The 27,634-nt window shown below is 40.4% G+C and overlaps 1 long non-coding RNA gene across 1 annotated transcript; it reads right to left on the bottom strand.

Annotated features, from left to right (window-relative positions):
* Nucleotides 1–991: 991 nt before the first annotated feature.
* Nucleotides 992–2,252, bottom strand: LOC135934037 (uncharacterized). Its single transcript, XR_010574055.1, has 3 exons — nucleotides 2,150–2,252; nucleotides 1,917–2,090; nucleotides 992–1,831 (listed from the first exon to the last, which is right to left on the bottom strand). It is a non-coding gene; the product is annotated as an uncharacterized LOC135934037 (long non-coding RNA).
* Between the last annotated feature and the right edge of the window lie 25,382 nt (nucleotides 2,253–27,634).

The raw sequence follows: 27,634 nt of genomic DNA, 5'->3' as shown, positions 1-27,634 counted from the left end.
GGTATAGGGAAAATACTACTTGGACAAGGACACTGTGCAAAGGAAAACCAATAATTAAAAAAAAATAACCTGCACGACAACCAACCGTGAAAACAACTGCCTGCGATAATTTAAGTAGTCGTATGTCAAACTGTGCAGGGCCTGTTGGACGTTAAAATGTGATATATTGCCTCTTATATTTTGTGACCTGGAAACTTGACGGTCTAAAATTTAAGAACAAAAATATGAAAACTGCACTGAGTTGAAAATAGATTAATATGTGCTTCATGCAATACTCAATAAAATTTCGCAAAGAGGAAAATTAATTAAAATGTATTGTTAAAATAACCTACCAGGAGAATGGCCTTGACATTAAATGCTTCAAAAGGCTGGAGTATTGATAGATTTTCAAGTTTTATTGCATCTTTGGAGCAATAAAAGTGCCACCTCCTGCTGACATTGCCGAGGTTTAGAGATTTACGGCTATTTCCCAAACAATAAGTGCAGGTGCGGGCGATTCCTCTAACGCTTTATTTTGGTCATGAACAAGCGGAATATTCCCACACGCACGGATAGTATCACATTTTTAAAGCGCATAGCATGCAATCAATTTTTTAATTTAAATTTTTATTTAAAAAATAAATAACGGAATAAACATAAGTGTACGCTAAATAATCTTAATTTACGAATAGATTTTGCAGCAATGCGAAGACCTGGTGGAATGCAATTATTGAGGGATATACTTAAACACCTGGACCCGTTTTCTCTGCTAATGGCTGGCACAAAGGGCATTTTTGTGAGCGAATTGGGCTGACTTTGTAAGGAGTATCGAAAAACTCGTTACAACTACGTGAACAGCGACCGCTGCGTCTCTAATTAGATTTCAATAAAAGTGGTAAATTGCTGAAAAATTACCGACAATATAGAGATAAAATAACTCATCGTCTTGACATTTAATTGTTTCGTTTAAATAGAAAAATAAAACATATTGCTTTTATTCAGTTGCTATATATGATTGAGCCTTTTATTTCCAATCGACCCAATATGGTACAGTTTTGTTTCTTTTCCAAACTCTCTTCCATTATTCACTTACAGTGACTATAATTATATTCGACCATTCAAATGGGCCCCTATCTTTTAATTTTCTTCGCTCTTCTTGGTTGTGTGTGCTGATTTTCGGCCTTCTGCTTCTTCAGGTGATGGTTCTCTTGCTGTTTCGACTCTCTCGCTTAATTGTTATAAACAAAACATTCAGTCTATTTCTCCTCTCGCCCCAAAGAAACTTCTATTCGTTAGGTTGCCATTTAACAAATAAAAGGATAGGGATGCCATCTAACGAATAGAAGTTTCTTTGGGTCCGAGAGGAGAAATAGACTGAATGTTTGGTTTAAAACAATTAAAAACCGTCAGATTTAATTCTAAGTGACGTGTGGCAATTAAATTATAAATTTCAGCTCATGGTTAGTAATTCACAATCATACTCAACAAATATACAAATTGGTCATCAATCGACGATCTTCAATGGAGCTAATCTCATCTTCGTACAGATCCGATCCGAGCATTAAACATCCTAATGATTCGTCCTTAATTAACAGTAGTAGCTGGTCCATGTCCACGCTACAGCCTATCGGCCAGGTTGCCTTTATAGCATACATATTTCGCCATAGTAAATTTGCAATTCACAAAAGAATAACAATAGTTTGGAAAGAAATTCACAATAAGAAAACAAGAAAATCAAGCGTCGGGGTTGGTCGTTTCTTCTTTGCTGTTCGTTTCGATGGGCGCCGACCAAAATCAAGATACACATTGACGAACAGCAAATCTTTGAGATTTCGGCACAGCTCTTTTAGGTCTGAAAAATTAACATTATAAATTGAAATTGTCAGTTCCTTCAACTTTTTCAAACTTCCAATAGCAGCCATGACTTCTCTGCTTACACATGGAGCCGCTAAGTATGAAAACGATATTTCGTTATGAAAATTTTTGAGTACTGAGTTCCCCTCGAGCAACGATATCCGTCATAATTTCTCTTATCGTTAGGCGAAGTAAGCTCTGACTTTGGCGCAAATTGTGAAGCCTTGAGACTTTCGTCGGCCGAATCCGGCAGCACCCTTGTGTCAACCATTTCGTAAACTTTAAAATCGAGAGTTATTGAAAAGAATCAACTCACCTCAACATCATCTGCATCATGTTTTCGATAGTTCAAAAATTAACTTATCTTTCAAAAATAACACGTGCGACACTTAGTAAACAGCTCGAATGCTTCATCTGGTGGTTATGCCGAGAGTAAAGGGAGATAGGCTTTTGCTTTCCACATATATATCGTTGGGCACCTGCCACCTGACGGCAATAACCAATAACCGTACCCTTGCGCACGCGCGTTGAGCTCAAACAATGTTCTCTATGGGAAGAACAAACACGTGGCAAAGACGTGAGTGAGTTATTTTTATTATTTCATTGCAATAGAAAAATAAAACTATTTTTTAATCTTAGTTACAGCTTTTCATTTTCGATAAAAAGTTGCTGTATATATATTTCAGGAAATATAAATTAGAAAACCCCAAATGAATAGCCAATCAATTAAATGGTAGTTTTATTTATTTTCAAAAACGTCAAAAATGTCTTCCATTATTCACTTACTGTGATGGTATTTATACACGATCGTGATATTAAAAAACAAATCGTCCAGCTCGTAAATTGGCAGAATTAAGTATATCTCCGAATACAAGAAATTCAACGTCGGTCAAATTTGAAAGAAAAGCAGAAGCATTCAATAGCAGATGACGGATACTTTTGTAAAATTCAGGACGCTCATTAATCGGAACCGCAGATGAAACAATAGCTATCCTTTCCAGAAGGATAATCCTCTGCGCTGAGGATCTTAACTTTTCTCTACCATGGATACACGTCCTTTTGTCAAAGCACTCTTCTTCTAGAATGAAATGTTCCAATTTATGCAAGCACGTCCAACATGTTGGTGAATCTATTTCTCGCTCTTTCTTAGATGCCCAAGATAATGCTTTCAATTTCCAAAAATTTGAAGGAACTGATCTCCCCGTATATAATCCTCAATTCCATATAAGCGAAGCACTTCCAGTATTGGGCAAGATTTAAAATATTTAATCATAAGTTAAGGACATTGCATTCACTGGTGTTACAAAGTAGCAACTTGGTCAACTAAGATCCATAGCTCGTCAGGAATATGTTCCAAAATTTGTGCTGACGGAATATTTCTCAGGGCGAGGTCTCGTGGGGAACCTCGGGTATGAAACGGACATACAATGCAGGGTTGACTAACAAATAATGGTGCAATTTATAGGTTTTGCTGATCAGCTAGGGATCTTCAACATTTTCACATGCAAATAATTTCGTTGATTAAATAAAAAGGCCAAAATTAAAAAAAATAAAGTATTGTGTTACATTTTTGGAATTATTCCGCTCAGATATACACGTAAATAAGATTTTGGCTTGCATTTCATCCCAGGTAAAAGCTACCCTCGATCGCCATATATTTTTCCTCTTCTCAGCATTGTTCAGTATCAACAATGCCCGCCATATTTAAAGAACATCAATCATAGAAAGGAATCTTTCGATAGTTGCCTATGTGTGTCTCTTTTGACATTAGGCTTCACGCCTGCAGTGTAAACACCTCTAACGCCAATCTGCTCTCTTTATATGTTGCTAGTCCCTCATTTATCTGCGTGCTTTTCTTTACTTACTATACCTGCTTCTCTGAAGTGCAGCAAACGGGATCACTTTCAACTTGCCGCCTGCATTCTGCTGTCTATCAAACCGCCGTCTCTGTACGTACCCCCGGCTCTCCTCCACACTTCACCTGATGCCAGATATCCTGAGCCTGCTGACAGCTCTGCAAACTCGTGATTGCTACATTTGAAGGAGTTTATTCACGCGAGTCGGTCAGGCAATAAGGTAAATTCACAAACATCCATGATTTGTATAGAAAAAAATTAAATGAAAATTGATTGTGAACTGCGCTTTTCAAACCAGCGATGTAAGAAACGAGATTTTAAATCAAATTAATTGCAATTCATATTTTTTTTTCAATAAAAGAGCTTGGGTGCCTTTTGAGTTGTCATGGAAAGATGTTGCGTGACTTGGCTTTTCTACAAATACCTTTTCCAAATCCACCCAGTGGAATGCGAAGCATTCAATTAATCATTTCAATCAGCTTAGCGCAGTCACGTGTCAAAAAAACGATGTACGCGCACTCTCTGGTCCTACACGCGGTCTTTGATGGCAGCCACGGTTTGATGCTCGGCGCTATAATTGAATCAGCCGTCTTGCCGAATAACAGGCGCGGCAACGCAACACCTTTGATGATCGCTGAAAAGTCTCATCATCGACAAGGCCAATAATACATGACAGGCTGAGTAGCTGGTCGTCGGCCACTCGTGCCTCCTGACGACGTCGGCGGGCGAGTTATCGCCCCGGGGAAAAGCATCCAGGAGCGACTTCAGACGTGGGGAGCGAGCACAGCCCAGTGACAGACGGATAAAAGCAAAAATAAAGAAGCCGCGGCTGCTGATAGACATTTGCCTGCTATGTATGGGAGCCATCAAAAGAGAGAAGAAGTGTGAGATGGGCATGTTGAACATCTTGAGATGAGACTTCAAACAGACAGTGGCCGATCTTCCTCCAACAGACGCCAAGTCAACTTGAAATCAAGCGCTTTTGCTTGCATATAATAAAGCTATATATTTAAATATTTTAATTTAGGCTTTTTTATGAAAGGATTAGTATAAAAAATACAGTTAATACTGTTCATAAATATCCCTGTTTTGGTACTAATCTAATTACTGTTCCTGAGGTAAAAATAAATTATTTACCTTAGCAGAAAACCATTTTAAATTTAAGTTTGGAGTGTTCGCAAAATGGTAGGACTCGCCACTGGTGTTGATTCGTTTGAAAGAAAGCACACATCATCGCCGCATTTGAAGCAGATCCACTGACTCCTGCTGTAATACGTTTTTTATCCATCCGTCCGTCCGTCCATCCAAGCATCCATCTATAAAAGAGAAGAAGGACGAGGCTGGCGGCTGCTCTTTTGTCTTTGACATAAGGCGCCTCTTTATTTCCGCGCCGCCGTGTTATTTTCTTATTATAACAGCATCGCTGAACGGGCGGCGGCAGCGGCGACGGCGGCACAGAAGTTGAAAAGATCAAGCGGAAAGAAAAACACATCTCATTCAACACCCTGCCATATAAATATATTACAGACAAGCTTTTAGTCATCAGCACTGCCATGCATCGTGTGCGCTTGTAAATAAAAATCCTCTTTGATGTGCTGCTGCCGCGAGCACAAGTTGATGCCTTCGCTCTCTCGCCAGACAGCTAACATCAATTAGCCTGCAAAAAGGGGTCCTGCCTGCATCTCTGGAAAATTTACACGCGGCCTTTATTCTACATCTCTCAAGATAAACCGCTATAGGAAAGCGTGAAATGTGTCTTGTCTTTCTTGTGTAAGAAGAGCTCGCGCGGCCCCTTTTTACATGTCCGCATGAGCGAGAAGAGAAATGCGTAATGTTTTGTGCGTACCTTGTTAAAAGAGGGGATGAAAAGGACACTTTGACAAAGGTGTTTTTGTTATGTTTGACACCTTACGCATGGTCATTCATGTTTAGATGTTTTGACAGCTAAGGTGTTTTAGAGACGCACATAAATTTTCGAGACCTTTTGAATGAAAAGCAGTTTTTAAAAGGTGTTTCACGTAAAATATATATTAGACGCATCGTCTCAGTTCAAAAATTCATAATTTTTCTTTGTGTAATAAATCAAACTTTTTGGTGCGGTGGCGCGCGGAGGTTCGGTTTTTCGCGGCATTGCGGAGGCGCTCGATTTGCCTTTCGACGATTTTGCGCGACGGCGCGCGGAGGTGCGGTTTTTTGCGGAATTGCGGGGGCGCACGGTCAGGTACCCCCAAAATCTCTCTAAAACGGCAGCTTCTCTCTCTACGGCAGCCATCCTAACGAGTAACGTCTGAACATAATGTCAGGAGTGGTGCCCTTTCTCACTTTTTTATTACCCTTTACAAAAGTGATATTAATTGTATTTTATAAGTGATAATAAACAAGAAATAATTGTTACTAAAATTTATTATTGTGTTCTGAAAACCCACCCTGTAAATTACAAACTTAAGTTATAATAAATATATATCTCAATGTTTTCCTGTGAGCGTATACCATTAATAGTTGCATCACACAGAACTGATTAAATAATGCGATACAGAAGTGTACTTTGACATTATTTTCCTTTGCCGTGTTGTGCATGCAATGCGTATTGAATTCCTTCACGTCGCAAATTATGTACCCTTCGACCTGCGTCGCAAACGAAAACAATATTTCACACTTCGCCAAGCTGTTTTGCATGGCAGACATTTCCTCTGAGAGAGTCGGGCATTGGTAATAATTGATGATAGCGTTGCACAGCACTATGTCCGACGACCGGTGCGTTTTATTGTTTCAAGAGCGCAACGCGATTGCATTCTCGGTTCTTGGCCGGCGATGTAAATTACACGCGTCGAGCAGGCTATCAAGCGCAAATTAATTTAAAGGTCAGGCTGTCAACGCAGAGCGTGAGTGACGGTTTGCAGGCACAGAGAGAAAAGAGGTTCCGCCCAAGCCGTGACAGAATATTCAGCATTCATTACGCGCGGCCGGCTTTCGTATGCACCGAGTGTTTTATTAATCACGTGAGCTGCCTACCTTAATAGCCGGCCGCGGCGAGCCATCAATAAAGGCGAATAAATTTCGAGTCGCGCTTTAAGTGGCCTGCCCGCCTGGCACAATGGACAAAAAGCAGCCAGCCAGCTCGTCATGTACGTCTCAGTCATTTTGACAGGCCGTCCAGCCGCGCGCGGCTTTCTCTGAAGATTGCTTTTAGAACAATGAAGTGATCCATCATGCCAACTTGCTGTGCTATTGAGCACTTCCGCAAAGGCAGCCATTGTCACACACTCGCATTTTATGTGCGCATTGTCAGCCCGGCCAGCGTCAAGAGAATTTCAATTAAGCCCGTGCGTCGAGCGGCGGCCACAGAACTCGACTATCCCGCGGTGCCCGCGAACGCACAACGTTCCTCAACTGCATGCGTGACTCGTGCGATGTACCATCGAATTTGATTTTCAACGGGTTAATAGTTGACGCAGATAATTTAAATATAAAATTTTAATAATTAACAAAGAAAAAAAACACAAAGGTTAATCGTTAAATTTAAATATACACTTAAAAGTTATTCTCTGTGGGGCCCAATAATCTGCCACTTTACAATACAAAATTATATCTGTATTTCTTCTCTTAATTATTATTAAATGCACTTTTTTAAAATAATAGTTTGCGCAAAAACCTATAAATTATAAAATTTTAATAATTATTATTCAATAAGATTTAATTTATTTTATTAAAATTGTTTTTTATGTAATTCTTATTAATTATATTTAAAATTTATTTTTCTTATTCAATTTCAAGTTTGGAAATTTGTTTATTGGTACAAATTGTGAGCTAAATAAAATATTAAATAATGTCATCTCTTTAATTTTCCACGATACAAATATATGTAATTAATTGAAGTTTTCATTAAGTTCGACATGATAAATTTATTAAAAGAAATAAACATGATCACCAATGGACATGATTTAAAATTTTGAGCTTTGGGCAAGAGCAGAGGAAAAGCCGTGGGCATGCTGGCGGATATATAACGAAGAATCCAAACCAAAATCAATCAAGCAAAAAAGCAGTCAACGGTAATTAGTGATTTATTCTCTACTAATTTCATTGTTCAGCTGTCCAGTGGCTGTCAGCGTGTTTGAAAAGTGGTTGATGATTGATTTAAGACCGCACAGCAGAACGAGTACAGCATTCCTGTCAAGTGGCACTATGTACCAATCGGGCAAAAAAAAACGGGGTCTTTTTTTGCAGCTCCGCACATAGACTCAAAGTGTCGCTGGTTTCCTTTGAATCCGCGTCTGGCATCATTTGTATGTGCGCCGAGCGTCTTTTCTACAATACAAAAATGGCTTAACTACTCTCTCTCTGCGGAGCAATCGCGATCTGCTCGCTCACAGCCGGCCATTCATCGGCTCACATCAAAAGGAATAATATCGGACGGAGAATATATTTTTTTCCTTTTCGAGTAGATTGCACTGCTGTATCTTGCATCATCAATCACAAAACTGATGCTGGGAATTTTAATCAATTGGAGCTGAGAGAGCGTGTGTAGTTAGAGAGGTTATTTGTAGAAACAGCTGTGGTCTGTGCGGCTTGTAGATCTCATAAAGAGATTATCATCAGATTTTGAATTAAATTATTCTGCTAGCTGTTGCATTGCTCAAGAAATTATATCAAAAAACGAAATCTGAACTCGTTGCGTCAAATGTCCTGCATATATGTCTTTAATAATTTTTTACACCGCTCTGAGCACACACCTTAATTCCTTTCCGCAGTCACTAAAACGTGGGTGTGCCTTATTTGCGCTTGCGAATGTACTAGAGATATTTACAATTGAAACATGCAAGCGAGTGAGTGTGTTTAAGGCAGCAGCAGGCCGACTCAAAGGGAGCATTTCGCTTTGGTGCTGCGAGCAGGCAATGTGCATGTTATCAGCCAGCCAGCCAGCAGAAATATTTATTCACAACAACACGTCTTCATTCAGAAAACGTTTTCTCTGGCACTTCTCACTTGAAATTTACAGCCTATGAGTGCTTGTGTCAACACTAACAGAAAAATATTTGCCGTCGTTTGATGTTCGCCGCGCGCCATACTGAGAAAGGCGACTTATATGACGCGCTGCGGCATAATTTTATTTTGTTTATGCAGCCAGCGTCAGCCTTCATAGCCATAAAACACTGTAAACGTCCTGTGAATTAAGAATTCACAGCTTATTTAGGATGCCGCTCGTTCATTCCCATGCAGGCTGCACACTCGGGGAATGTGCGCGCTCCTCTCGCTATATGAATATTATATCATGCCACGACAGTAGTTCTAACCGCGGCCAAAAATAATGTTAAGCGTGCAGACTGAGAACTGCAGACGCACATAATATTCAAGTCCGGTTTATGGGCACCATGATAAATCTGCCTGAAAGCAACCCCGGACCATATAGAGTATTGCTCTGTCTCTGACGAAATATGCGCCGGCTGCAGCATATTTGTCGCTGATGCAAAAATGAAACTTTTGAACACTCCAAAAAGATTTGATTTTTCAAAAGGATATATTTAATTTTTACCCAAAACTAATTTAATCAATAAGGATGTAATTTTGCATAAAACGGAAATTTTCTGCCAGTTTTGAAATATGAGATAACTAATGTTCCGGAAGATATTGGACCGAAAGGTTTTTATCCATTTGAGCTATAAACACGGCTATGAAATTTGAACCTATAAAATAGTTTCTTGGAGACTTGAAACCCTATAGAGGTCCGTATTTTTTAAGCAAAATAGCATGTTTTAGACGGCTTTAAACTGATCAATAATATTACTGAGCCACAATCTCTCAAAGCAACAAATTTCTGTCCAGGGGTTGATGGATTTTGATGGTAATTTTTTCGCATTGACTTTGCCCTAATTTACCGACAAAACAGTTGAGAAAACCCGGCCTTTCCAATTTTTGCGGGCGTTCAAGTGTCAAAATCTGGGAATTTTGAGTACTTTACTCAGGGTAGTCCTATAGAACAAAAAAAAAACCCGTAAACTCGTCTCAACAAGGCAAACAACTTTTGCATTGACCTCAAAGTGGTAGGTCAAAAGTCAAGGTCATAAAAATTAAATTTTGGATTTTAAACTTAAACTCAAATTTGAAAATGAACATTTTGAAATTTTTTATTTTTTTTCATAGCCATTTTGTAGAGAAAAAATAATTAAGCTAAAAATGTTAAAATTTGGAATAGCGTTTTTCCTCATTTTTTTAATAAAAAATGAAAACCCTTGTTTTTCGAAGTTGGTAAAAAACGATAATTGATCAAATCTCGACTTCTAGTCATCCGAATTTCAAAATCCGCATACCGTTAGACTCCTCTCGACGTCCCTAAGTGCACTTAAGGGGTATAAAACCCACCAACTCCCAACCCCCTTTTAACCCCCTCAAAAACGGGAAATTTAGCATTTTTTCGTCCGTTTCAACACCTTAGCACCGACGTTGACGAGTAATTGTCTTCTTAAAACCAATTTAGTTACTTAGTTCACTTCAAATCGAGTCAAACGGTACTTAATTTTTGTTAATAGGAGCACCACAACCTGAGATTCGGGTGGACAATGTTTTTTTTATCGAGATGGATGCCATAAAATGCTTGATGAGCACCAAATCTCGAATTCTGCATAAATGGGTTGATGTTTCTGGGAAGCTAAAAGCCAAATATCAAATATGGATATTTGGGGTCTCCATTTCTGTTGTCAGTGTCTCAGAAGTGGTTAAATATTACACTTTTCCGCACAAAAATGAATACAAAAATAAACCGCGCTTGGGGTGGGGTGTGTATTAGGGGTTGAATGGGATTGCACCCTTAAATCCCGAAAGGGACGTCAGGGCAATTTGAGTGGTGTGCGGTTTATTTTATAATTGCGACGAGATTTGTAGTGCAGAATTCGAGATTTGGTGCTCATCAAGGATGTTTTTGCATCCGTCTTTGTGCAACCGAATCTCGGATTGTGGGGGTCCTATTAACAAAAATTAAGCACCGTTTTACTCGATTTGAATTGAACTAAGTATCTAAATTGGTTTGAAGAAGACAATTACGCGTCAACGTCGTGCAAAGGAGTTGAAACAGACGAAAAATTATAAATTTCACGTTTTTGAGGGGGTTGAAAGGGGGTTGGGGGTTGGTGGGTCTCATACCCCTTTAGTGCACTTAGGGACGTCGAGAGGAGTCTAACGGTATGCGGTTTTTGAAATTCGGATGACTAGAAGTCGAGATTTAGTCAATCATCAATCATCGTTTTTTACCAACCTCGAAAAACAAGGGTTTTCGAAGTTTTCATTTGTTATTAGAAAAATGAGGAAAAACGCCATTCCAAATTTTAATGTTTTTAGCTCAATTATTTTTGCTCTACAAAATGCGGCTATGAAAAAAATAAAAAATTTCAATATGTTAATTTTCAAATTTGAGTTTAAAATCCAAAATTAAGACCTTGACCTTTGACCTACCACTTTGAGGTCAATGCAAAAGTTGTTTGCCTTGTTGAGACGAGTTCACGGGTTTTTTTAAATTTTTGTTCTAGGACTACCCTGAGCAAAGTTATGAAGTTACTCAAAAATTCCCAGATTTTGACATTTGAACGCCCGCAAAACCCGGAAACATTCCAACTAGGCACTGGAACACGTTCTTGGTGCGCATGCATGCGGACAACACTTCTCCTTGTTCCATCCTTCGTTCGGGTTTTTATAGCATTGTCTCCTCGCGCAGGTGGCTCCTCCTCGTCATTGCATCTCACCCTATGAAAAGATTAAGCCATTTCACCCCTCCAGTAATAGCATCTCAGTTCAAACTTCTCATAGATTAGCCCCCCGCCCTTACTCAGGAGTGTCCTCATTCTTCACGCGCCCCTGCCCTTGCTCCACAGCACAATAACACCGAAACTCCACTGTGCGGATAACATGGAGCTCGAGTAGCCACAGGGGAACATGGGCACATGCGGTGACCATTTTTTTGCTTCCCTACACAGTTAGGGTTTTTTTTAAATGTCAGACAATTGCCCCTAAAAAGCCACTGGAAAGGTGCGAAAACCAATTAGTGGCGAGTTGGCGAATTTTTTTAATTTGTTGAGTGCTCTGACGGAGAATATTTTTGGCATTTTAGGGGCATTCCCAACAGATGATGGTGGGGTAATTATGCTCAATATAATGTTGTGCAAGCCAGTAATTGATGTATAATAAAATAAATTGTATTTTTATTAATTGGATTGAAATAATAAAATCAAAAAATAAATTGTTCTTTAAAGTTAATATCGTGTAAGTACTTTTGCTTCTATAGACAGGTACAAAAACAATAATTGTTATCGTTAAATGCAAACCCTTCTGGAAAAAATGTTGATGTTTATATTATGACACCTAATACAATTAGATAAATTGAGGTGGTTTAGAAGTCAGAATTTGAGTTTTAAATTTCATGATATAACTCTCACAAATAAGTTGTGTGATGATTTAACTTAATTTCTCACAAACTACATCAATCATGAAAAAATCCTTCTTACAAGATACGGGAAAAGTTTGGCTTATTAAAGTAAAGGGACACAAAATGTTGTTTTAAGCAACAATTTTCCCCCTGAAAATTGAGCTGTCTGCTGTTCTCAGAAAGCACTTGAAACTAATTTCACGAATTCTTCCCGACGATTCAGCGTGGCGGCGCGTTGAGTGACAGGCAAGACTGGCAGGCGAAAACCTTCTGTTTCCAGCGAGCAATGCGTGTGCGTGCTAATTGACAATAAACAGCTGCACTTCGACATCGCACTTCAGGAGCATTGTGGGAACGCGAATTGACAGCTCGAGTGTACACAACACAAGAGCATGAGGGCAATTTAGGCATTAAAGTGGAATGAGGGGGGTGCGTGCGCCGCTGTGCTTTCGAAAATCTCTGGCTGCCATCACGCAACAGGACTGATGTTTTTCAAACACACAGCTTGCATTATTTGCTCGCGGCCCGTCAACATTGCGTCAACAAAGATAAAATAATAGAGCCTGTAATAAAGTGCGGTGAAGCCAGTGGGGCGTTTGTTGCCGCTTGTCAAAAAATCTCTTTGTTTGGCCCCAGCAGCGCTCAAATTGCAGACGGAATTAAAGTTTCTGGTGCTGTGGGTGTGATTTTTCAATTTCGAATTCACGCGCTTTGATCTCTAGCCCCGGAAAAGTCTGATCGGAAGCTTTGAAGCGTGTGTTTTAATCCTGCATGTGGTTCCCGGAGGCAATATCCAATATTGGCAAACTGCGGCGACGACAAAGTGATTTTAAAAGTCTGATCTTTCATGCACTCTTGCAAGGATAATTAAACTTTCACATATGAATAAAATGAGCTTCATCCTCATTGCGTTATAAACTTCATCCTTTAAACTTTCATTCTATAAGATTTTGTGTTTAATTTATAAATAATATATACTGTATATATATATTTAGCCGTTGGCTCGCATTGTTAAGGCACTCTCAGGAGTGTCAAAGCAATGAGAGGTATTTGAGCAGTTCGGAGATCTAATACTGGCTACCCAAAATGTGAGAGATGGCAAAAAGTGGTTAGTTTAGTGACTCGAAATGCTCAAATTGCTCAACGGGCTGCTTTGCACCTTTCCAGCGTGCGTGATTTGGCTTCACGGGACGAATGTCTAGTGTTTCAATGCAGTCCTCGGTGCGGAGGCAAGTGGCCCTTCGGTGGGCTGGGTCCCTGTGCGGCCTGGTGCGCCCATGTTATCCGCTCGCGGTGTTATTGGGACCCGGGTTTCAGCATTCGTGCTAGTGCAGTGCGCGCCCTTCCCGGTCCTCCGGTCCTCGGACAGGGATAAAAAGAGCAAAAAAAAAATAAAAAAATATATAATGTGTTATATGTATTGTTTTACAGAAAAAACCTAACATTTTTGATGACAAGTTCTCTGATGTCGTCTGCATTCAGGTCCGCCCTGCAAGTGATCCAAACTTCTCGCACGAAGAACAACGAAGCAGTGAAAAGATCGAGAGAAAAGAAAAAACAGGAGGTGAAGAAGTTGCAGCTAGAGAATGAAAGTTTGGAATCTGCAAATAACGGTTTGCGAATTGAAATTGGCCGGCATCGAGAATTCGCACGCAGTAAAAATATTCCTGTTGACAACTGCATGTTGATAAAAGTGCGCAGGAGTGAGGAGTGACAGAGTGAGTAGATACCAATCATTTTTATTTCTATCATAATGCAGTTGCACAAAGCTAAAAAAAGAGAAAATTCATTGAATGGTGATTCGACTGTGCTCTTGAATTTTTTGATTTGAAGAAGTTGAACCACGGTGGATGGGTCACAACCATAATTGAATTTGTGGAAAAAAGGCTTCTACTGGTGGAGCTGAAATCAAACCGCTCACACTTTGCTGGAGGGGCCTGAAAAGATTATAAAGCATGTGTTCAAACCCAAGATTTTGCTGGTAACCAGAGGGTCGAAGAGGTCCACGAGGTCCGGGCCGCTTGCTGCCAGCACTTTATCAACGGTGAGATTTGCCAGAAAGGTAGAACCCGACGCAAGCGCCAACTTGAATATGCCCAGCTGAATGGCTGAGCCCTCCATTACCTGTTCACTTATCGCTTCCCCGTGTGTCAGCATATAAGAGTAATTTAAAAGACAATATTGTAGCTATTTAGAAGTGGACAAATTTTATGAAAATATTAAACAGCTCATTCAAGATTCCAGAACTAATATCTGTTACAAAAAGCGAATCAGTCAGCCATGGTTTGACGCTGACTGTTATTCTTCCTTCCTTTATTTAAAAAATATTTCTTAACAACACAAAAGTCTCTGAGCACCATAAATTAAATGCTTTCTTTTCTAGAAACTAACCAAAGAAAGAGAGTGCGGCTTTTCTGACAGATTTTCTCAGAAAGTTTCTCAAAGAGACTATTCATTCAAAAATTCAACAGTAATAATTTTCCAAATACAATACCCCGTAGGAGACTCATAAATACACCCCAATTTCAGGCTGCCAAAAGGACGCAACCTTTTCCCCTTGATTAAAAATTGAGGCGCCCGTCTCGATTGTAAAATTTAATTAACCCTATAGCGCTGTAGCCCCATATTATCACGAAGGAATGAAACTAACTTTATATGATGGGGCTGTGAACTAGAGGCGGGTGGAGTGCACGTATGAAAGCTAAACAGATCTCTCTCTGTTTGGCGAGTTTTATGAAGTTTTACAATGCAAGAGAGAGTGTGTGCGGCATGTTTGTTGAATGAGAAATGACCCAAATCTTGACAGGATTGCCCTAGAAAAAAATTGACAATTTTTTGTGTGATTTATGCCCTATTTTAGGATCTATGATTTATTAGGGTCTTTCTACGAGTAACAACTCCTCTAGACATTGGAAAATATTGTTTGATTCTGTCAAAACAACCATTGAGGTCAAAATTCTCTTTGTGTGTTTTGTTAGTGACTTATTGAATAAGTCATTAAGGCAGAGCTCAATGCATCAACAAAACCGCCATAACGAATATTTCAAGAAAAAAATGGAGTCACGGAATTATTTGAGAAGTTTTATCTGAGCAAATTTTAGATGCTCCTCTTGTTTCCGCTACTGGGGCGGAGCCGCTTCGCAATTTTCAGCGGTTCGGGTGTCAGAGTCAATTTATTACAAAATTAATGCGTCCGCCTCTCGCCCTTAATGCATAATAAAACATTAATTTATGATGTCACTTTTATTGCGCCCGGCTTGCTTTTTATTATTATTTTGGCGGCCCGGCTGCAAATTGAGAAGCCGCTCTCTGCTTTTAAGAAGCCAGTGAGCGAGCAGCGCGCGCAGATTTTGATTGATATCTTTTTAGCAGAGCACCATCATCATCATCAACAACAAGGGAGGTCTCTTAAGTAGGAAAGAGCCTGTGGCTAGAAATCTTCCATACTTATTTATATGACATGGCGGTCTCACATCAAAAGAGCCCATCATCAAGTCATATACACCACAGCCCTGGAGAGGGGAAACGCTCTCTGGCCAATATAAAATATAAAAAAAGAGATGAGGCTTATTGCGCGTCTCTCGCCACTTTATGGGGACCAAATTTTACAGCTCTTAATAATGGGCCGAAAGATGGGAAACGGCTTTAAAAAATACGGTGGTTTCCGGCTTTTTACTAATTCAAATCCCTTCTTAAAAAAGTGACTTTTCTCTGCTTAATTTTAATGGCGTTTTATAATCGTTTTTCATGCTTCGTGGCATTTCTCATAATTGACGAAACGCAGAAACCTCTTTTTCGACATTCAGAGGAAGCTGAACTGCACACTCGAGACGCTGATGCAGAGCCAGTTTCCGCGTGCCGGCCTAGTATTTACGAGATAAAATCCCTTATATACCGCCGCCTTTATATGGGCAAGCTGTGAAAATAATAATGTGAAAACGCCTTTTACCCGCTAAGATGAAGTTATGACATCGTAATTCTGCCTTTCCTTTATCAACTTCCATAAAGTAGTTTTATACGCAGCACACACACGCAGGCAGGCCCATAATACACGCACCCTTTTCTTCCTCTTTTTGTGCTTTGCCGCTCTAAATAAAATTCCAGCATCCTCGCCCCGGAATATACACTTTATTAAACGCAACCAGAGCATTTTTCACTCATCTTCACCGTTAGCACCGAAAAGGAGCGGAAAGTGCGTGTGTGTGTGTGAATTTATGCTTCATATTCACGTTCAGCCGTCGCGACTGAATAATTTGCCAAGAGTGCAGGTTAATTTATTAAGCATAACGCGCGAGCGAGCGAGTTGCAAGGATCATAACTAATCGCCGGTATTTCACTCGGTTTATTCAACTCAGCGGACGTGTTAGCAGCAGCGGGATGAAAAGAGAACGCATCTGCGCTGTAATAGAAAATTTATAGCCGACTTATAGACAGCATAATTCACTGTTATAATTAATTAGACGGTATTATCAAGGAAGGCGCGTAGGTATTATACATAATGAGGGAGCCGCCAGGCCTATATATCATCCTGCTTTTTGTATGCGTTCATACATGGCCGCTCGCCTTGGGCCCCGACTTTATTTATACAGTTGGATGCTCCGCACTCTTTACCCTTTCTTTCCGGCAGAACAAAGCATGTTGTAAAATTTGGTGGTCTGCTTCTTTTGTGTGAAGGGCTGAAAATTTAATACTGCATTTGACGCCGATAGTGTTTCCGCCACGTTAGTCATTTCAGAAGCGTGATTTACTGTCCTGCAACTGGCGGCCTCTTTTTCAGAAAGAACTCAAAAGGACCTCCCAAGTTAAGGAGAAAATAATCAACCTTTTTTTAAAAAGAATTTCTAACATATTTAGCTGCCAGAGTAGATTTATACCCTGACGGAGAAGCTATTGTAAAAAATTATTGTAAACCAATAACTGGTAATATATCGACTTCTTGATGCCGTTGAGAAAGCTGTAGCAAGCAGCCGAGGAGAGAGCGAGATTCGTAGATGGGACGCCAAGCAGTTCAGCCCTCTCTCTTCCCTGTCAAAGCCCTGATTGTGACTAGCCTACATGTAACAGAGACCAGCACCCAATCAAAATAAGTATAAGGTAAATACTTCACCGTGTTTCCCTGCCTAGCACCTCTTGCCAAAAAAGAATCAATTAGGGCTGTGAATTTTAGACGATTGACTATTTTTTTCTAAGCTTCAGTTTAAATGAGCACGAATCATGCAATTTTAAGCAATTTAAACCACAACTAAAATCGTCTAAAACCGTCTAAATAGTCAAGTTTGGCATGCACAATTTTCCAAAAACACAATTTTTTATGCCGTGAAAAATATTCAAAACAAATAAACTTAAGCTGTGATGGGTCAAACCCCAGTGAAATTACACCACCCTTGACAATTTCGGGCTTTTTTCGCAATCTGACCCTCTAGGCCATGTCAGGGTAAGAGCCTGAGGGTAGGAATCAACCTTCGGATGGATTCCCACACGGGCACATTTTCTAATTGAAGGTAAAGTGCTTCAGAGAACGGATTCGAGCCGATTTCAAAACGTCAAACTTTGGTTGCCAACAAACTGCCATTCTGAAAATTTGCTTGCACAGAATTTCTCGGGCGATTTGACGACTGTGTACTTAAAAAAATTAAAGGGGTCTATCACCCTGAAAAATCGATTTCTGGGAAAAGGTCGCAAAATATGAGCTTTACTTTTGACCCACAACTTTTCCAGGGCAGGGAAAGTTGCTCATGGTAAAAAAACTCGCTCGGGTAGGGCAATTTTCAGGAGATTTCTCGACGCAATCCAAAGCTGCAGTCCGACTTTGATTCTAGGAATTCAATTTTTCTATAATAACCATATCTGCCGGGGCTCAAAGTATGGAATATCTCCATTTCCTATAACAAAATTAAATCACTGCAAGTTTTCAATGTCTTAAGATCCGTCCAAATCGACCATTATTTTCTAATGACACACTGCTCGATTGAACGTAAAACTCATCTATACCGCAGTGATTATCCTTTTCAATTAATTGTTAAACTAAATTCATCTGTAAATTGGCTCTGAGCAATACGATATAATACGTGAAGTTAAACATGAATTTGTGTGAAATATATTTAATAAAACAGGAAGGAAACAATGAAAAATAAAACCGTCTAAATTGACAAAAACCGTCTAAAACCGACTAATTTGCTCTTAGAAACAGTCTAAAAATAGTCGACTAATTAGGCAAAATAATTGTAAATGCAAATTTTGTCGCGAGACTTGTGAAACATATATATATCATGTATTCCAAAGTTTACATGTAATGGTAGGCACATCTGTGACACACAACTGCAATGCAAATTGCATACTAGGTGTTTGCCTTAGATTAATAATAAAATATCTAATTACTATTGTTTTTAACACACTACTTTGTAAATACAAAAATGTTGTTGCACTTTGATTTTTGCTAAATAGCTGCTGCGATGCAGCAGCTGAACGAGCACCAGCCGTCAATTCGTCTTGAATTGGCTGGACTTGTAATGTTTTTTTCAAATAAATAAAATTCTAAAAAAAAAATGTAAATCAATCTGTATATTGATTATATCAATATATAGAGATTGCATAATGATTTTATCTCGGTGCTGAATAATTCATTAGTGGATTTAATTTGAATTTTTTGATGAAACAATATAATAAAATCGATACCAAAAAACTGAGATCCATATAATTTTTTAATTAATTTTATAACAAATTTGTGGCATAAATATTCAATAGAAACAGGAATGCTGATTGAATTCTGATGAAATTTATATACCACACTGAGCAATGTCACGCCTGCGTTGACGATCGTTGAAATATTGTTATGCACCATGTTCATACAGAAACTGATTAACTTTTTCGCGCAATCACGGGTCAGCCCGACGACGTAAGAATCTGGCATTTAAGATGTTGTCTCCTCGCGCGCAAGCGCAGGATATATCCAGGCTAGTCAGATCTTTGCCCTATAGCGTTTAAGTCAAGGGGGGGGGGTAGTGCCGTCAATGCTGGGACAATGGAGTCGCCACTATGTTAACAATATTATAACACCCTGGCGAGGCTTTGCTTGCTGGGAGGGGTCTATCACCCTGAAAAATCGATTTCTGGGAAAAGGTCGCAAAATATGAGCTTACTTTTGACCCACAACTTTTTCAGGGCAGGGAAAGTTGCTCATGGTTCATTGTAAAAAGTAGCTCGGGTAGACGGGAAACGTTAAAGTGCAAGACTCTGAATGAAGTCCAACGTTCATGTCGAACGCCCTTTTTGTGTATTGATAAGTATGAATGTGTGATATTGTATTGACTAACCCCTGAAGTTATCATTTGGCTGAAACGTCTTTATAATTAAATCGACGTCTTTAAAAGAATTTTATAAAAATTCGGATGTTTGATTGCTACGTCTTTCCACGATTTGTGTGATAATGTTGACAATTTCCAAATACTTGAACTACCCTAAAGAATCTTGTTCTCCTGTACTGGCATCCCACCTTCTACTGTGATAAAACTACAAAGAGGCAGACATTTTTTGAACCAATAAGAAGTATACACAGGGGAGACGCACCCTCATGTATCGAAGGTCTCGGCGGGCGAGGCGTCGATTGCCGGCGATTGCTGGCTGGGAGCTGGGAGCCACAAACTCGCTGGACAAAGTAGTGAAAGGAGGCGGAGGCATCCGCAGTATGTTAAAAATCTTAATTTTTTTAATAGTCTTGAGTTTTAACTGTTCGTACTTATATCAAAAAACTTTTCAACGATTTTTCACAATTCTGGGAAATATCTGTGATAGTTAATATTTTTATTCTCGAACTACCTGAAAAATCAAACCGAGAGTACAATTTTGATAAAACTCGAACAAAACGATCTATGCTCGATACCTAGCTCAAATGGAGCATATCCGGGAAAACCTCGGGTCGTGGTTAAAAAATTTTTGAAAATTTGACTTTTTTGGCAAAAATGGCGCCGCGGACTCAAAAATGGTTAAATTTTGAAAAACTCGGTGTCAGCAGACCGGAGGCGTTGAGGCTGAATTTTTGACGCCGAAAAATCCGCGATCGGTGCCATACAGCCCCCGCCAGTCCCAAAAAACCACCATTTTGGATTGTCATGGCGCGCGATGTTTTGCCTTTAAAAATTCATATCTCCGGCCCCGTTCGTGCTAGATGGCGTAACCGGTGTTCGCTGAACTCGTCGCAAAATTGTGCGTTGGATTCAACCGTTCTCCGCCCCCCAGCACCCCCTGCAACCCCCGTGGGGGCGAAGAACCCCTAAAAAACAGTCAAAAGTTTATATTTTTTTTTAAATTGCCCTATGGCGGCTGCGGTGGTTTCGACCTGCGGATCCTCGTTCTGGCGGCGCCGGCCGTCGGTGTTTCGAGTTGTGCGCCGATCGGCGCCGATTCGGCGATTTTTTAACCCGCGAGCATATTGGGAAGCGGCTCGGTCGCGGGGGCGCCGCGAGGCTCCTAGGGGCTTGCGGGCTTAACTCTTGGGCCTCGCCGGGTTTCGGCCGGAGGCGCAACTTTGGCGGTAGGTCGCGCCTTCGGCGCTCCAACTAAGGTCCACGCCTGCCATATTCTATGTAGGTGAAAATTTGTATTCTCGACTCGCATTTTAATGCGTAAATTAATTGTTTCAATAATGACATTCCTTTGTGATTCTTTATTATGTAATCTTTTCAGTCTTAATTATGGATTAAATACTACGAGTACTACACAAAGGATGAACAGATGCCTTTTCTATATATGGCTCGAACGTTGAACACCGCCTCTATGTATCGGAGGTCCCGGCAGCCGAGGCGTCGCTTGCCGGCATGGAGCAACTCGCTGGACAAAGTATAGTGTAAGGAGGCGAGGCATCCGCAGTATGTTCAAAATCTTAATTTATTTGATTGTCTTCAGTTTTAACTGTTTGTACTTATATAAAAAAAACATTTCAACGATTTTTACCAATTATTCTGGAAATATCAAATAATTTAGGAACTTAGAACTTCCCTTTAAATTATCACCATAATAAATTTAAATTTACTCGCACTTTTAAGAATTTTTCAAGGAACAGCAGCCTATGTAAGAATTTACAGAATTCTAGACAAAAATCTATTTTCTGAACGTAACACAGCAAACAGCAAGCATGGTATGAACCAAAAATATATATAATATATATGCCTGCCGAAAGGTACTCAGGAAGCAAATGGGCAAATTTGCCCGGTTAATAACTTTTTCGCTATGGGGCGGAAAAATCTTTTCCGCACACCGCTGGCTTTGTCTACTCGTCGCCTGTTCGAATCTCGAGTTTGGTGGCGCTGGGGCTCATAGGGACTCCGCGGGGGCGCCGCGAATATCGAAAAATCGCGTTTTGTACCTTTGAAGGGTCACCGTTGACCCTGAGGAGGTCGCACAGGCCTAAAACCCGCTGGGAGGTCTTAGGATGGGCAAAATTGATTTTTGATGGGGTTTTGGATTTTTAGCTTTCCATGTCTCGGGCCGTGTTAACCTTATGGGAGTTTCGACTTTTGCCTGTTTTTGACCCTTTCGGCCCTTCCACCTTCCGCGCGGTTCAAGCAGGATGACAAACTCGCACATCAAAATGAAGCTAATTGCAGCTTCTTTCGAATGAGAGGTCGCGGCGGGCCGTCGGACGTATTGGGACTTTGCGGGGGCTCCTCAAAAAAAAATTTATTGTCCAAACCACGTTTTTCGGACTTTGGAATTTTATATCTCGGCTCCTATGGGAGTTGCGGGCCAAAACCGGTGTTCGTTAAATCCGGGGTCAAATTCTGCAGCCGATGTCGCCAGTTTCAACCCCCCATCCCCCTCGCACCCCCCGCTGCCCCGGAAAGACCCTCGAAAATGCCTCTTTTGGTTTTATTTTTTTTTAAATTCGCCTATGGCAGAAATCTCGGGTTTCTCCGTTGTTTCCGCGTTTGGAAGTTTAGTGACCCTCTGTCGGCCATCCGGGTTTCGGCCCGATCGGCCCCGTTTTGGCGATTTTTTTACACGGGAGCATAGAGAGGCCGCTCGCATCGAAGGGGCGGGCCCCTATGGGACGGCGGCAAAAAACCTCTCGGGCCCGGACCCCCCCCCCGCCCCTCAACTCCGCCCCCCCCCTTGTCGATGGGTATTATATAAGTAGGGTCCATACAAAGGCTTTTCTGCGGTGAGGGTTCAATTCCCAATTAATGTAACGCACGGCCCGGTCTAGGGTTCGGGACTTGTGTTAGGTGCGCTACGCCGGTTAGCACTCTTGGTGCTTGCCGGATTTGGCCTTTTTGGACCGCGTGCCGCACTCCCGTGGGGCGGCAGCGAGTTCACTAACTTAAGCTTGGGTTCGTCGGGTCTCGACGACGCAATCCGGACACTAACCAAGTCCTTCGCACTGGGGAGGATGGTTGTGTCCTCGGTCCTCCAACACTGCCTGAAGGGCAGCGCCAAAAGAGGAGCTTTACGTAAATTTTAAATCCTAAGTCTAACTTGCAATTATAGCTACAAAAGAGAGATCTAGGGAAAAATACAAACTACTCCAATTTGTTGGCACTCGGGGTTTATTAAAATAACGTCTGCATTTCACTTGGCGGCTCGCGTACAACTGCCTCCTCCTCATTCTTCGAGTGCAGGGAGGAGCACATGAAAACATATAGTTTGGGGGAAATTACAAAGATGCGCTGCATTAATACTCCACTTGTCAGGGTACTGGCATTTAAATTGAAGTCCATTTTGGTTTATTCTTGTGCTAAAATGCTTGGAAATGTAATTATATTTTATTTTTCCTAGAGCCTTCCCGCAGACGGAACGAGAGGAGCTGCAACCAACAGTCGAAACTATAATTGAACAGGGCAATTCTGATGAAATACCACTGACAAATAAACAGCTCACAATATACCGAAGGTGCAATGGAAATAAACCCTGCAAAATCACGATAGCTGCACAGGTGCGCGCATAGAGGACATAAAATGCTGTTTTTGTCCCACGCATTGTTATACAAACCTGTTGTTGATGGTTTCTATTTTTAGTTGTCATTCTGAAATACATATGTGAATATAGGTGGTTGGACGGTACGTGACCAACAATTGCTGACTCAAAATTATTAGAAACTAACAATACATACTGTGACAATGAATTATTTTTAGGTGGTATAGAAAGTAAAGCAAGGCCGAAATATATATATGTATAAGCTACTGTATGGTACGAGAGCGTGTTATTATTTTACTTTTATATTTCCCGACTTATTTACCTTCCAAATATTATTATTAATTTACCTAATAGTATGGAAATCAATCAATCGTCTTTTATAGGTCTATACTTCCATTGGCATTTTCCATAACAGTTTTCCTATACAGTTTTCAATTTTATACTTGTCTTATTGGTTTGGGTTGCTCGAGAAGGTTTTCCCGCGAAAAAAGTCACGATCTACATATGGTTCAGAAAAATGAGAAGCAAAGTTTCTTCTTAATTTTGAGCAACGACAAAACTTCCCAACCCTAAAAAACTCTTTCCCCTTCAACAACTTGGCAACAGAAATTTCAAAACCGGCTGCTATTGTATTTTAAAACCATCATTAAATATTATTTGTCTTGCACTCACGGCTGCACTCAATTTAGCCGCGGAGGTCCTATATAAACTTCCTAAAGCATCAAATCCATCCCTTTTTTACGCACACACACGCGGCGAGTGAGCGACAAAAACAAGGGTGTAAATTTATTTCGTGGACGTAGCCGAGCAGAATGATATTACAAGAGCCCTGTTGGTCATGGTTGTCACTAATAAGATTTTTTGTTTGCTCACGCTCGTCACCCCTGGTGCATGGGCCTTGTAATAATTTACTTTTTTTTGTCTCTTCTTCCAGTAGCACCCGTCTCAAGGGCTTATTTCAGCCCGTGAAATAAATGCACTTACTGGCTCGGCGGCCAGTTTAATTTTCGCCGCAATCCAACGGCCCCCGGGGAGCTGCTACTAAATAAAAGGATTAGATGCTTAATATTTGACAAGTCAAAACAGCTTTTAAGCCGGCACTATTTTGACACAACGGATATGTAAATGAGAGAGATTTTTTTGCCACCAAAATTTCCCCCATGCACCTATCGAATTTAGAGAATTCCAGCTGAATCTTCAAATTTTCCCCTTTCGTTGACGGGGTTGATTCCGTTTTGAGTTCGTTTTCGCCACGTCTTGGATTGGAAATGCGATTGTGCGGCGAGATTATCTCACTCACATCAGCAGCGCTTGCTGTCGCACCGCCGCAGTTCACAGAACGGGCGTGTAAGATTTCTAAAAGGGCTGTCGAAATAAAGAAGATTATTCCGCCTGTGTCATCAGTAAAGTAGAAACGACAGAGCAGTGACAGCGGGGCATCATGGAGGAGACAGCTTCAAACATCACACGCCTCGCCGCTTTACAGAAAAGCCAGGGGACCGCCGCCGCCGCGGCATCAACGTGCTGCGAAAAGCAGCTTTGCCAAGCACATTTTACAATGCTTGTTATTCAGCGTGTTCTTTCTCACTATTTTTATTTATCCATGTCCAACGTATTGGAAATTTGATACCATATGTAATTGTTGGCTATTGAAAACATATTTTTGAATGGAGCCAGAATTTATTTTTTAATAGACGTTCCGTATTTCTTGCCGCTCAATATGTTATTAATTTCTTGTACATGCCTGGCTTAAGTATTAGTACGTTTCTATAATTTAATTGAATAAAAATAACTTGGGAACAAAATACGGATACACCAGTTGTTTAAGCCCTAATTATTAGTGTTCGAAACTTTAGTAATAAATTTCATTTTAAGGCACTTTCGCTGCGATATTAGACTCAATCCTGCTAGCGTTCATTCTTCACTTAAAAAGGTTTCTTTTGACGTGCTGAAAAACAAAATACGTTAATCCAATCATCGTAGAATCGTGAAAAACTATATTTTGATATAGATTCAAATTTTGGTTTATTACGGATCAGCAGGGCAACTGTGCCCCATACATCCACATCCAGAACTTAACAAAAATATAACAAAGCATTTTTTTGTATTTGATAACAGAGGGAATAGTAAAATCAGTCTATCATATCAGTATTTGGCAAGAAATGTTTGGCTCAGTTTTTGTTTGAATGCACTTGAGTTCCCATTCATACACAGATTCGGCGACAGGTTGTTCCACAGGCGATAACAAATGACTTGGAAGCACTGCTCAGGCACTGTTACACTGACAAAGGGGGCCCGAAGTCGCATTCGATGCGCCCGTGACCTACCCAAAAAATCGACATCATGCATTGTTGTTACAAGATTGCGCAAATATTGAGGACTATTATTATACAAAATTTTGTGAGTCTGGACAAAACCTTTTCCTACGAAAAAGAAATATAAATAAACGTACACTCAATTATCGTTTCATATGATTGCTATACCTTCTTAAAATCGATTTTAATAAAGAACTGGTGAGCGCTTTTCCAGCGCTTATGATTTTCGATTTTTGTGGACAAGTATCCAAGAGCGGCTAACTTGTGATTTTTCACGCACCCCCAGCATCGTGCCAGTTAATACATTATTATTGTCAAAGCACACAAAAGCGGTCAGCTGTGAAGGGAAAATCTGACCAGCAAGCTAATTTTTAAAATGTGAAGCAGTGCGCCACCTTTTGCTTCGCAGCCTAAATTTGTGCACGCAGGGTAAACACCCTCGGATGAGGGTGTTGCGTTGGAAGTTCGTCTTTCTTACACACTTGTCACAGTTGGTTGTGGCTTTGACCGCTTGAGAAGGCCACAACTACCTTCAAAAGACCCTCCCTAAACACAATACCCTGATGGCATACTCCTCCCCTTCCCGCCATATATAGGGTGTTGACTCTTTTGTTGCGATTGCCACTGGCCACAACTGAAACTCTCTCCTTTCATTAGAAATAGAATTATGAGAATTATTTAAAAATAAACAGCTCGCTACACACCGAGGAAGCCTTTCCTCTCTGACAAAATCTTCACGACCGAAATGGTTTTAGGAATCCTATTTAATTCTCTGCAGCTGGCAAAGAGAAAGATTGAAGCTGTACGCACAAATTAAATAATGTTGGCATCCCAGCGGTGGAGATCAAGTTTTCGCAGACGGACACCCTTCAGGTCAAATTTGAATATGTGTCAGTCACGGCAGGAGAGCGCATTTTCACACAACTTGACGTAAATAAACATAGTAAGCCCCTTTCATTCCCCCCTTTATATATAAAGTATAGAGAACGCGGATCAACAGCTGCTGCGAGCTGGCTCTTTGAGACTCTCGCCGGCCGCCGACCACCTCATTAATTGGTGCGGTTTTCCGAGCCGATTGTGAAAAAGTAGTGAGCAGAAAGCAGCAGACGTGTTATAAAAGTGATGGAGCAGACCTCATACAGGGTGATCACAATACGCGGCTGGCCTCGGCAGGCGATAATGCTTTGAACATGACTTAGCAGCTCTAATGCTGTAATGAACGTGTTGTTATTTATTACCCCCGCAGTGTCTTTCACTGTAGAACCCTTTTCGCTCAAGCCGAAGCCACCGCACCATGCGGGCATTGCGTGGAAACTGCCATTCTTAATCTACCGTCCTTCCTAATTCAATGGTATACAAGAATAGGGAAATCCATCAAAATTTGAAACAAAAGTGAAGTTATAATTATATTAACATAATTAGGTAAAAATCATAAGATAAAAAATTCTCCATGCACCGCGAAAGATAAGGCAAATAATGTTTATTCATTAATATATATTTACAAATTACATTCCTGTTTCTCTGTTTTGTGCGTGTTTAAGTCCATGTTTGCGGTATGCCAGCACCTGAGTTGTGCGTTGAATTAAACTAAAAAATCTCCGCGGACATTTTTGTACTGAAAGAAAGGGTTCCTTCCAGGAGGAGCTCTACTTTGTCTCTCTTTTATTTCCTTTTTACTCTTCCCTCTTTGTTCCTTTTTTACTGTGCCGCTACTGTCCATTTTTACTATCTTGCCTCTTTATATTATAAAGGAATTAAATCATCAATTTTCACAGGGCGAAGATTTAAAATCGTTTTCAGCAGGAGCCAGATGTACAATTTTTCACTTTTCTAAAATTCATTAATTTTCATTTTTAATAGCTGTCAGTGATAAATGTTGCTGTCTGCACAGCTGGCAAAACATCAATCTATATAGGTCAATCACAAGCACTTCTGAAAATTCTCCTTTCTTTTTAAAGTTCTCTAGCTTGAAATAGTTATTTATAGCTGCCTTGCTCAGGGTGGCTTTCTATATGGACTAGCCACGCCCTCAATCAATGCGGGGTGCATGGATTTTGTTTCATTTTCTCCCTGATTGGCTATAACCATTCACTACAATATCACAAACGTCCATAATTCTTTGCCTTTATGTTTTGTGTTTACACCCATACAAAAATCCCCAGGGCATATAGGAAACTCATCCCAGGTATACACTCCTCCTATCTTTTTACAAAAATTCTCATTTATAATGGTGAGTTCCAAGCTTCCGTTCATTTCTTACAGATTTTAGCTATTGGCTTGACTTTCTTCTTTCGAATGGACAAAGAAACAGC

This window comes from Cloeon dipterum, chromosome 1 (assembly GCF_949628265.1).
Source record: "Cloeon dipterum chromosome 1, ieCloDipt1.1, whole genome shotgun sequence".
In the NCBI taxonomy this organism is placed as follows: domain Eukaryota; kingdom Metazoa; phylum Arthropoda; class Insecta; order Ephemeroptera; family Baetidae; genus Cloeon; species Cloeon dipterum.
This window is presented reverse-complemented; position numbering and strand designations above follow the sequence as displayed.